Here is a 12,178-nt window from a genome sequence, read left to right on the forward strand (position 1 = left end):
CCTGGCCTTATAGTTGTCTTTTGGTAACAAAAGTTTTCTATTTTAATGTACTTCAATGATCAATTTCTTCTTTTGGAGTTAGTGTTTTATATCCTGTTTAAAACCAAAACAAAAAAATGGAAAAGCCTTTGCCTACAATATCATAAAGACATTTTCCTTTGTTATATTCTAGAATCTTTATTGTTTGCCATTAAAATTTAGGTCTGCATTTTACCTGAAATTCATTTTTTTGTGTTAAGTGTGAGATGGGGACAAGGATGGACAGGATTCATTTTTTCTTTTAAAAAATTGATCAAGTGCCATTTGTTGAAAAGGTTGTCCTTTCCCTGAGTACGTCAGCAATAACTTTATTATAAATGTAGTGCCTACATATTCATGGATATATTTCTGGACTCTTATTCCATGAATCTGTTTATTTACTCTTGCATCAATGATGCATGACTAAATAGTGAACATTTAGAAGAAATCTTAATATCTGGTAGTGTAAATCTTTTAGCTATGCTCATCTTTTTAGATTCTTTTTAGTTAGTCTTGTTCCTTTTTATTTCCATAAAAATGTTAGAATCTGCTTGTTAATCTCCACAAAATGTAATTTGCTGGGATTTTGATTGAGATGGTATTTTGGGAATACTGATATCTAATCTATAAATGCATTATAATTCCCACTTATTTTATTCTTCTTTAATTTCTTCAGTAATATTTTATAGTTTTCTGCATAGTGGACTTGCATATTTTTTGTTAGGTTCATTTCTACAATTAGATTTTTTAATGCTCTTGCAATTGGTATCATTTTAAGTTTTATTTTCTAAATGTGTATTGTGTATTATTACTATATAGGAAAACAATTCATATCTATCTACCTACCTACCTACTTATCTTTCTATGACACACACACACACCACACACACACACACACACAGAGTGGGGGGGGAAGAGAGAGAGAGAGAGAGAGAGAGAGAGAGAGATTCGCCTATTCACCTTGGCCAGGAAACTTGCTAAATTTACTTATTAATTATATTAGACTTTGTGGGTTCTTTTGAATTTTTTATAACACAGTCATGTTTTCTGTGAATAACTACAGTTTTATTTCTATCTTTTCATTGAAAAATATTTAACTTACAAATATTTTTGGCTTGTTGCACTAGCTAGGACCACTGTGTGCACAGCTAGGACCACTAGTGTAACATTTGTTCTAGATTTGGGTTTTGCTTTTTGAAAACTGTAAATTTCCTTTATCCACTAGAGAACTTCTCTTCAACTCGTGAGTTTGCTGAGTTGATCTTGTTGTTTTATATATGTGTTTCTGTGTTGTCTATTTTGTGTTGTTTTTTAAATCACAAGGAATATTCACATACATTTCTGGATCTATTGAGATCATAGGATTTTTGTTATCTTAATATGTTTACCTGGTAAATTTAATTAATTTATTTTTGAATGTTAATCCACCCTTGCATTCTTAGAATAAACGCTACTTGACGTTATATTATCCTTTTCATAGAGAATTTGATTTTCTTAATATTTTCTTTAAGATATTTCTATGTGCATTCAAAAGAGAGATTAGCCTGTAATTTTACCTTCTCTTAATGTTCTTTTCAGGTTTTCTTTGCATAGTTATATTATTCTCATAAAATGAGTTGGGAAGTATTCCCTCTATTTCTACCCTTGGAAGAGTTGTATATGATTGTTGCAATTTTTTTCATTAAAATTTTGAAATAATTTACCTGTGAAACTATTTGACTCAGAAAGTTTTGTGGAAAGATTTTTTTTAGTTTATCTTTTATTTGTGTAAAGTTATGGTGTACAATTGTAATTTTGTTACATAGATATATTGCATAGTGGTGAATTCAGAGCTTTCAGTGTATTCATAATCTGAATAACACACATAGTACCCATTAAATAATTTCTCATATCCAGCCCCTTCCTCCTCACCCTTTCCAGTCTCCACTGTTTATCATTCCACTCTCTATGTCAATGTGTACACATTAGGTAGCTCCCACTTATAAGTGAGAACATAGGACATTTTTCTCTCTGTTTTTGAGTTATTTCACTTATTATAATGGCCTCCACTTCTATTCTTATTGCTGCAAAAGACGTGATTCCATTCTTTTTTATGGCTGGATAGTATTCTATTGCATACATATTTCACATTTTTAATCCAATCATCCATTGATGGACATTTAAGTTGATTCTATATCTTTGCTATTGTGACTAGATCTATGATAAACATATGAGTATAGGTATATTTTTGGTATAATAATTTCTTTTGAGGGGTAGATACCAAATGGTGGGATAGTTGGATTAAATAGTAGATCTATTTTTGGTTCTTTTAGAAATCTCCATATTGTTTTCCATAGTGATTGTAGTAATTTACATTCCCACCAACAGTGTATAAGCATTTCCTTTTCTGCAGTTCTTTGACAAGATCTGCTATTTTTGGTCTTTTTAAGTAAGAGCTGTTCTGACTAGTCTAAGATGATCTTTCATCGTGATTTTAATTTGCATTTCTTTGATTAGTGATGTTGAGCCTTTTTTCACATGTTTCTTGGCCATTTGTCTGACTTCTTGAAAAATGGCTATTCATGTCTTTTGCCCACATTTTGATAGGATTATTTGTTTTGTTGTTGTTGTTGAGTTGTGTGAGTTCCTTGTAAGTTCTAGATATTAGTCCTCTATCTGACTGATAGTCTGTACATATTTTCTCCCATTCTGCAGGTCGTCTGTTCACTCTTGATTATTTCTATTTCTGGGCAGAAGCTTTTTAGTTTAATTAAGTACCATTTGTCTGTTTTTGTTTTGGTTTCTTGTGCTTTTGGGGTCTTACTAATGAATTCTTTCTCTAGACCAGTGTCCAGAAGAGTTTTCCAAATCAAATATTCATGTCTTTTAAAAGATGTAGTACTATGAGGGATTTCCATTTCTTCTTGTGTCCATTTTGGTAATATGTGTTTTTCAAGGGATTTATATGTTTCATCAAAGTTTTCAAGTTTATTGATGTAAACTTGTTCACCAGATCTTATTGTCTTTGTACTATGTCTATAGCATCTGTAAGAATACTCTATTTTTTCATTCCTGTTAAGGTTATTTGTCCTTTTGCATCTTTAAAATTTGTGTTTCTAGAGGACTACTACTTATATTTGTCTTTCTTTACAAAAAGACACCATTTTTTGACTTTTATCAAGTTTATCTATTGCTTTGTTTGAAAGTATTTGATGTATTTTATAATCATTTGTTATTAATTTTGAGCTTAATTCAATTATGGTCAGATAAGATATTCTATATGATATAAATACTTTGAAATTTATTGAGGCTTGCTATATGACTCAGTTTAAGGATACTTTTGGTACACGTTCTATGTGCACGTGCAAATATGTGTATTTTGTAGCTGTTGGGTGCATGATTCTGTACATATAAATTAGATCAAATTTGCTAAATCTTGGTGTTCAAAACCTTTATCTACCAAATTTTTACCAAGTTCTATCATTTACTGAGAGAAATATGTCAAAAATTTCTAACATGATTGTACATTTGTTTATTTCACCTTTTAGTTTGGTCAATTTTTACATTTTAAGCTTATGTTGTTGGTTTGTACAAATTTGGAACTGTGATATCTTCCTACTAGATTAACTAGTATTATGTAATTCTCTTCTTGTACTATTTCTTTTCATTCTATTTAGACTGATACTATAATGTATAGTAATATTAGCCTTCTTTTGGTTGGTGTTTGGTAAATTTTTTTTAGTACTTTTCCTTTCACATTTTCTGTATACTTATTTTTAAGGTATGTGTCCTACAAATAGCATATTATTAATGGTGATTTTTTTTTTTTTTTTTTTTTTTTTTTTTGAGACGGAGTCTCGCTCTGTCACCCAGGCTGGAGTGCAGTGGCGGGATCTCAGCTCACTGCAAGCTCCGCCTCCCGGGTTCACGCCATTCTCCTGCCTCAGCCTCCCAGGTAGCTGGGACTACAGGCGCCGCCACCTCGCCCGGCTAGTTTTTGTATTTTTTAGTAGAGACGGGGTTTCACTGTGTTAGCCAGGATGGTCTCGATCTCCTGACCTCGCGATCCGCCCGTCTCGGCCTCCCAAAGTGCTAGGATTACAGGCTTGAGCCACCGCGCCCGGCCTAATGGTGATTTTTAATTCAAAGTCCAACATTGTCTTTCAATGCAACTTTTAAATTTACATTAACTGCACTTGCTAATATTGTTTTTTAAATTCTATCATCTTACCGTACTTTCTATTTTTTCTACCACTTTTATGTTTCCCATTTCTTCTCTCTTAACTTCTTTTTATTAATCAATCTTTTTATTTCATTTCCCCCTCTTTTAACTTGCTAATTATATATTTTTAATTTTTCTTAGTGGTTACCCTAATGAGCTCTTCTGTAACTTACACCTTTTATCTCTTTTCGATGAAGAATTTTATTTGTCCCTCTCTCATTTTTTGTCTTATCATTGCCCTGAATTATAATTCTTCAAGTGCTCTAATTCCTAAAACATTATTTTTATTATTTTTCTATATTTGTACACATACTAATCTTGTCTGTGTACTTTATTTTATTTTGCATTTCTATATCATTGAGATGCTTTTCCTTTTACTTGAAAGATGCCTATTAGTGTTCTTTTGTAGTATGAATCTTTCAGTGAAATATTTCCGCAGTTTTGTTTTTCTGAAAATATTTTTATTTTGACTTTTTAAAAGAATACTTTCATTGGTTAGAGAATTCTAGGTTGGTATTTACTTTTTTGTGTACATATGTGTTTTGCTTTATTTTTATTTTACTTTTGATTGACAAGTAATTATGTATATTTATGAGGTACAAGGTGATGTTCAATATATGTTTACATTGTAGAATTAATAAATCAAGCTAATTAACATTCATCACCTCAAATACTTATGTTTTTATGGTAAGAACATTTAAAGTATACTTTCAGCAGTTTTAAAGTATATAATACACTATTATAAATTATAGTGATCATGCTGTGCAATAGATCTCTAAAACTTATTCTTCTTGTCTAGCTGAAACTTTGTGCTTTTTGAATAACATATCCCCTTTCTTCATCATCATCCAACACTCAGCCTCTAGTAACCACCATTTTGCTCTCTGTATCTGTGGCCTTTTTGGATTTCATACTTAAGTGAGATCATGCAGTATTTGTCTTTCTGTGTCTGGCTTATTTCACATAACATAGTATCTTTCAGGTCCACATATGTTGTTGTAAATGACAGGATTTCTTTATTTTCTAAGGCTGAATATTATTCTGTTGTGTGTATTTAACACATTTTCTTTATCTATTTGTGTGTTGATGCCACTTAGGTTGCTTCCGTATCTTAGATATTGTGAATAATGCTATGATGAATTTGGGAGAACAGATATCTCTTCAACATACTCATGTCAGTTCCTTAGGATATATATCCTGAAGTCAAATTACTGGATCATATGGTAATTATATTTGTAGTTTTTGAAGAGTCTTCATATTGTTTTTCATAATGACTGTACCAAATTTGTATTCCTACCAACAATGTATGAGAGTTTAATTTTCTCCAAATTCTTGCCAACCCTTGCTATCTTTTAACTTTTTGAAGGTAGCCTAACAGGTGCGAGGTGATCTCATTGTGGTTCTAATTTGCTTTTCCTTAATGATTAGTAACGTTGAGCATTTTTTCATATATCTGTTGGCCATTTTTATGTCTTCTTCTGAGAAATGTCTATTCAGATCTTTTACTCATTTTTTAATCAGGTTATTTAGTTTTTTGTTGTTGTTTGGTTTTCTTAGGTTGATAGTTACTTTTTAAAAGCATTTTAAAGATATCATGACTTTGTTCTCTGGCTTCAGTTGTTTTTCATGAGCAATCAGTTATCCAACTTACTAATCCTTACAAAGTAATGCATTTTAATTTTTCTGGCCATTTTGAGATTGCCTTTTTGATTATTGTTTATGTTTAAATAGTTTTACAAACAGGCTTTTTTTTTTGTAGTTAGTTTCTTTGTGTTTATCCTGCTTGGGGTTCGTAGGCATCCTTGAATTTGTGGCTTGATGCTTTTGCCAGTTTTGGAATATTCTTGGCCATTATTGCTTTGAATTTTGTTTCTGCGTATTCTCCTTACCCTTTCCTTCTGGGACTAGAGATATTTGTATGTTAAACATTTTTAACCTGTTCCTATATATCTCTACTGCTTCTTCTTTTGTTATCATCCTTATTTCTCTCTTTGTTTTATTCTGGATATTTTCTATTAACCTATTTCCAGGTTCACAAATCGAATCTTCTGTTGTGTCTAACTGGCTGTGATTGAGTTATTAATTTTGTTTTATTGTTAGTTCTAGAATAATCTTTGGGTTTTTAATATAAATCCCAGTTCTCTGATTATTCTCACTTTTTCCTCTACCACTGAAAGCATATTTATCACTGTTTTCTTTTAAAAGACTGTATCTGATAATTATTTAATCTGTATCATTTTTGAATTTATGTTTTTGTCTATTATTTTTTCTCTGTTTGGTTCTTTGATCCTAATTCCTAGTATGTTTGATGATTTTTACATATTAAAAATTTAGAGTGTTTTGTATGGTATTGTATGTTTCCATGGAGATTTAATTTTCTCCTCACAGATTATTAGAATAAAGGTAATCCACCTTAATCTAATCAGGGATTAAGACAATTTGAAGTTGGATTTCCATCTTTGTGATGGCTACTCTAGTTATGGTTTTCCCTTAGTTTTATAAATAGTCATTTAGAGGTTCAAATAAAATTCTGGGGTGCTTTTCAAGTCGTCACTAAAATCCAGTTTTTTGCTTCATTGGTATAAGACTACTGAATATTCTTTTTAATGTCCTAGTATTCAGGTTGCTGTTTTCTGCTTGTTTGTCTTTTGATTTTCTCACTCCAAGAAAGAGGAACTGGAAATATTTTAGGGGTTAAAAGTGGAAAAAGAATACAGGCCTCACCTCATTGCATTTACATTTTTTTCAGGATCTCGATTCCTCATGTCTTGGCTGTGTTGACAGCTCCAAAGTGTAATTTGTGCCCTCCTCTCTTTACAAGACTTCCTAATGTTCTAATCTGGAGCTTTGTACACCATCTCGCATCCTGTTCTACTTAGAAAACAGCAACTGCCTTGAATTTGAAAAGTAGTAAACGACATAGAGCTTACTTTAATGCGTTGATGGACTACTGAGTTTTAAGTTGAAATTACTTTGGTTGGTGCCTGGTGCCTTCAAACAGTTTTTAAAATAATTTCATTTTATTCAGCTTTAATAGTTTTTCTCAACGAGAGGGGTGATTTGATATAAGCTACTCTATCATAATAGAACTGGAGTTCTTCTTATGATGCTAATTTGATTGACATGATATTTGAGGGAGGGTGGTAGTTAACCACTATGTTTCTTTACAAAGTAACTTCTGCAGACATACCTCTTTTTCCATATGTATTTTATATTCCCCTCTATATGAATTTCTTACAAATATTTGAATGTATATATTATTCTTTCAGTATTTAAGTGTACAAAAAGAAGTTTATTTGCCTTACATAAATTGATTATCTCTATTTGAATGCTTATAGTAATTTCCCTAGCTAAAACTATACTGTTTTGGTATTGAAAAATCACCAAAAATAACATTATTTATAAAAGAAAGTTGGTTATCCCTGGTACAAAGGAAATTTTCTAATTTAGGTAATTACATGCATTCTGAGAATCCAAATGATAATGATAGACTAGGAGGCTATAACTAAATTATTTATTAAACTGTGACTAATGCTTAACTGTGTCATAATGGTGCTAGGTTCCTTTCACAATAGGTAAAGGAATTTATAAGGGAAAGTCAGTATCATTTAAAAACTGATTTATGTATATCTTGTGATAGTAGTGAATAACTAGGCATAGACAATACTTTTGTACATGGGATATAAACAGTTTTCAAAGTTATTTTGATTTGTTAATTTTTTTCCTGAAATATTGTCACCTCCCTGGGTAATGTGATAAACTGTGCATAATGTAATATTTGGTTAGCAAAACAATCATCAGCAGATAAATATCAGTGTTTGTCTTAGGAGATACAATACTGGGAACCTGGTTAAAATGAAACAGTTTTAATAAAACTTGAACAGTGTGGACCTGGATAAGCACACCTATTTGGACAACGTGGAGATTTATTTATTGTTACTAATAATCTATTATATTTTACAGTGGTGATAGTATCAAAAGTTAAACACTTTCTGAAACAACAAATGAAAAATAAAACTACCAATTTATTATTCCAGAAGCTATAGTCTTTAGGTACCTTTTGACTTACATTCACTTTGCCCTGCTCATCAGAGACATATCTTTCTTTCTGACATCTCAGTTGTTTATCACATGCCTGCTTACCAGTTGCCTGTTACGGTTGATGAAAATTTATGGTTCTAAGTGTGTTTTTACAGAATTTGGGAAAACATTGCAAATCATGAATTCTATTGATTTGAAAGCATTTTAAAAACCTGAAGTAGGAGTCTAACTCCAGTTAAATGTTATCGTCAGGTCAGTCTCTTCTTTGTACTCTAATTTTCTCTTTCACAAAATGAGACTTGTAAAACATTTGTTAGTTACTCAAAGTCATTATAAGAACCAAATGAAGAGATGTATGTGAAAATCTTTTCCCAAAGTAAAAACTGTTATGTAAATGTAGCAGATTATTATTGTTATCCCTGTCGTTATTAGTGCTGATGATAGCAGATGACTTTAGCACTGCACAGATGCATAAAACAGTTTCGACGAAACTTTCTCTAGTTTGCCAGGTGATAAATATGAGGTATGCCCTCCTATCTGTAACCTACTGACATCCTTTGTATTTTTATTTTTGTTATTTTACTTCTTTTTAAAAATGACACCAAATTCACTCTATGGATTTTAGGAGATCAATTTGGTAATAGGCTTGGATTAATTCCTTCATCAGTAACAATGAGTTATAAATTCAGTGAATTTAACAAACTGGGAAAGGATTCCATCTTATTAAGAAAAGGTCCCCTAAGGTCCCTGAATGCATTTCATTCATTGTTGAGTAGAGGAGCAATAGGCTCCTTTGGAACAAACTTACTGAATAACAAAGAGGAAGTGGTTTATCCTTGAACCATTATGAAATTCAGGCAATGGATGATATTTACCCAAGGCCAATATCGTAACATAAACAGAAAATACTAACTCCTTTAAAGCAATGTGCATTATTTTAATTCATGTAATCATTAAATTAATTACTTAAAGATCACAGATCATTTATTGATGGATTTTAAAGGAAAATAAATATGCATAAGCTGAATAAGAAGATTAAGAAGATAGGTATGCATTACATCAGCATGTCCTTCAAATAGACCTGGAAAACACATTTGTCTAATTAGGGTGCCTGACAGCAGTCTATGAAACTAGTTCTTTTAAGCAAATAGGGGTCTACCCCAAGAGGGTTTGGCAGACTATAGTAGGACTCAGGATACTTTCCAAAAAAAAAAAAAAATCAGAAATGAATGAATAACTCCTCCTTTCTTAGTTTATATGAATTAATCAAATTGCAATTACATTGTCACTAATGTGCATAGTGAAGAGAGTCTGAAAAGGCAATGAAATGCACTGTATTTAATGGACAGGTATCTTTAGGATATGGGACATATGGGCTTAAATTATGCACTTTCTATAAACAATTCTAGAATAGAGGACCAAAACATACCCTTTCTCATTTTACACTGTGACCTTTGATTTGCTTGCACAGTACCTGGCAAATGGTTACTCTCAAACTGTTCAATCACCTGTTGAAAAATGAATACACTAATGAACACACATACCTACATATACAGAAGATACTCCTTACAATGACGGTGAAACACCTATACTGAATAGTCATAGAAGAGCATATGAAACATCAGTTTTCATTTAGAAACCCAATACAACAATTAAAATAAAACCATTCCTTTTTCCTTTCCCATCTTTGGCTTTGTTCAGTGTTATGTTGGAGCCATGAAGCTGTTTTCCAGAATTTGTTTTTAGAGACTGGGTCTTGGTGTGTCACCCAGTCTGGAGTGTAGTGGCATGATAATCACTCACTATGGCCTTGAACTCCTGGGCTCATCAAGTAATCCTCCTTCCTGGGCCTCCCAAAGTGATGGTATTGTAAGAGGGAGCCACCACACCTAGTCCCATAATTATTAAGACAGTATTCTTCAGATATTTAAAAAATTATTATTATACTTTAAGTTCTTTGTTTTCTCTTCTATAGCTTCGTATTTCCCTGCTTACTTCGACTCTAAATCATTTTAACTATTTTGCTTTTTCACCTTTTTATTTTGAATGCTTCCTTCCCTCAGCTAATGGTCATACATTTTAATAAAGAAAATTTGGAAAATTCAAAAATGCAAAAAAAAACTTCCTATTACTACCATATTGGTTTACTTTCTGCCAGTCTTAAAATAGGTATCTTTTCAAAGCCTTGAATTTTAAAAGTTATACCATATTTTATCTCTATTTTCAATTTTACTTAAAATATAAGTATTTTTCCATTGTAACAACCACAGCATTTTTGGTAAAGTAGACATACTATAGCTACTTAACCAATCCTTATGCTTGGACATTTAAATTGTTTCTACCTTTCAATTATGTTTTAAAAGACTGTGATGAGCATCTTTGTTGATAAAGCTTTTTATCATTATTATTTTGGTATTTAGATTGCTTCCTTGAGATAGATTCCTAGAACTGGAATAAAGTCATATGTAGTGGTCATGCAGGTGTCTTTCTCAGCTCTGTTTTCAAGAGGAGCTTTTGTAGAGAGCATAATTGACAGCCTCCAGCTGCTATACCTGTGGATCCACCACAACATTCACACCGAAACCATCCTTCTTTGGAGCTGCTTCCACCCAGTGACTGAACGTGTCAGGAATACCAGATCCAGGACATTTCTGCCCAACACTAGATTCTTCTAATGGGTAACTCTGGTTCAGGGACTCCTTACCAACCTAGCTGAAACTTTCTTTTTTGTATTGTTTAAGGAATAATGAGAAGAAAAAAAGTCTGTACATATTCAATACAGATGCAACTTTTTTTTCTAGAATTTTTTTTTATTATACTTTAAGTTCTGGGATATATGTGCAGAACATGCAGGTTTGTTACATAGGTATACACGTGCCATGGTGGTTTGCCACACGCATCAACCTGTCATCTACATTAGGTATTTCTCCTAATGCTATCCCTCCCATACCCCCACCACCACCAGACAGGCCCCAGGGTGTGATGTTCCCCTCCCTGTGTCCATGTGTTCTCATTGTTCAACTCCCACTTATAAGTGAGAACATGCATTGTTTGGTTTTCTGTTCCTGTGTTAGTTCACTGAGAATGATGGTTTCCAGCTTCATCCATGTCCCTGCAAAGGAGATGAACTCATCCTTTTTATGGCTGCATAGTATTCCATGGTGTATATGTGCCACATTTTGTTTATCCAGTCTATCATTGATGGGCATTAAAGACTTAAACGTAAGACCTAAAACCATAAAAACCCTAGAAGAAAACCTAGTCAATACCATTCAGGACATAAGTATGGGCAAAGACTTCATGACTAAAACACCAAAAGCGATGGCAACAAAAGCCGAAATGACAAATGGGATCTAATTAAACTAAAGAGTTTTTGCACAGCAAAAGAAACTGTCATCAGAGTGAACAGACAACCTACAGAATGGGAAAAAATTTTGCAATTTATCCATCTGACAAAGGGCTAATATCCAGAATCTATACAGAACTTTAAACAAATTTTTTATTTTATTTAATTTTTAATTTTTAATTTTTAATTTTTTTTTTTTTTTTTTTTTTGAGACGGAGTCTCACTCTGTGCCCAGGCTGGAGTGCAGTGGCACATTCTCGGCTCACTGCAAGCTCCGCCTCCCAGGTTCGTGCCATTCTCCTATCTATTAAAATTTATTCGTTTTACTAATTTATTCATTCATTAAAAAACTTTACTTATAATTAATAGTTATAATACTTTTTTGTGGCATTTTTGACAGTGTATTTGAATGAGGGTCTCGTTCCATACTTATGTACCAGTTTTTTGAGTAAAGTATGTATGTGGAAGAAATACAATGATTGTTCATTTACTCAGGCTAAACTAAAATCATAGATGGTATTTATGATTTGCCAGCAGCAGTAGTGGTAGAATCCACCATCTCCTGACTCTCA

At 32.3% G+C, this 12,178-nt stretch overlaps 1 protein-coding gene and 1 pseudogene across 16 annotated transcripts in view; one reads left to right on the top strand and one right to left on the bottom strand.

Moving 5' to 3' along the window:
• The window catches only part of ZBTB20 (zinc finger and BTB domain containing 20), an 845,365-nt gene that overhangs the window by 199,263 nt on the left and 633,924 nt on the right, over positions 1–12,178 (top strand). The gene's annotated exons all lie outside the window — the stretch shown is intronic.
• LOC117078269 overlaps positions 9,019–12,178 on the bottom strand; it is a 42,326-nt pseudogene continuing 39,166 nt past the window's right edge.

This window comes from Trachypithecus francoisi, unplaced genomic scaffold (genome assembly GCF_009764315.1).
Source record: "Trachypithecus francoisi isolate TF-2019V2 unplaced genomic scaffold, Tfra_2.0 Lachesis_group0, whole genome shotgun sequence".
Taxonomy (NCBI): Eukaryota; Metazoa; Chordata; class Mammalia; order Primates; family Cercopithecidae; genus Trachypithecus; species Trachypithecus francoisi.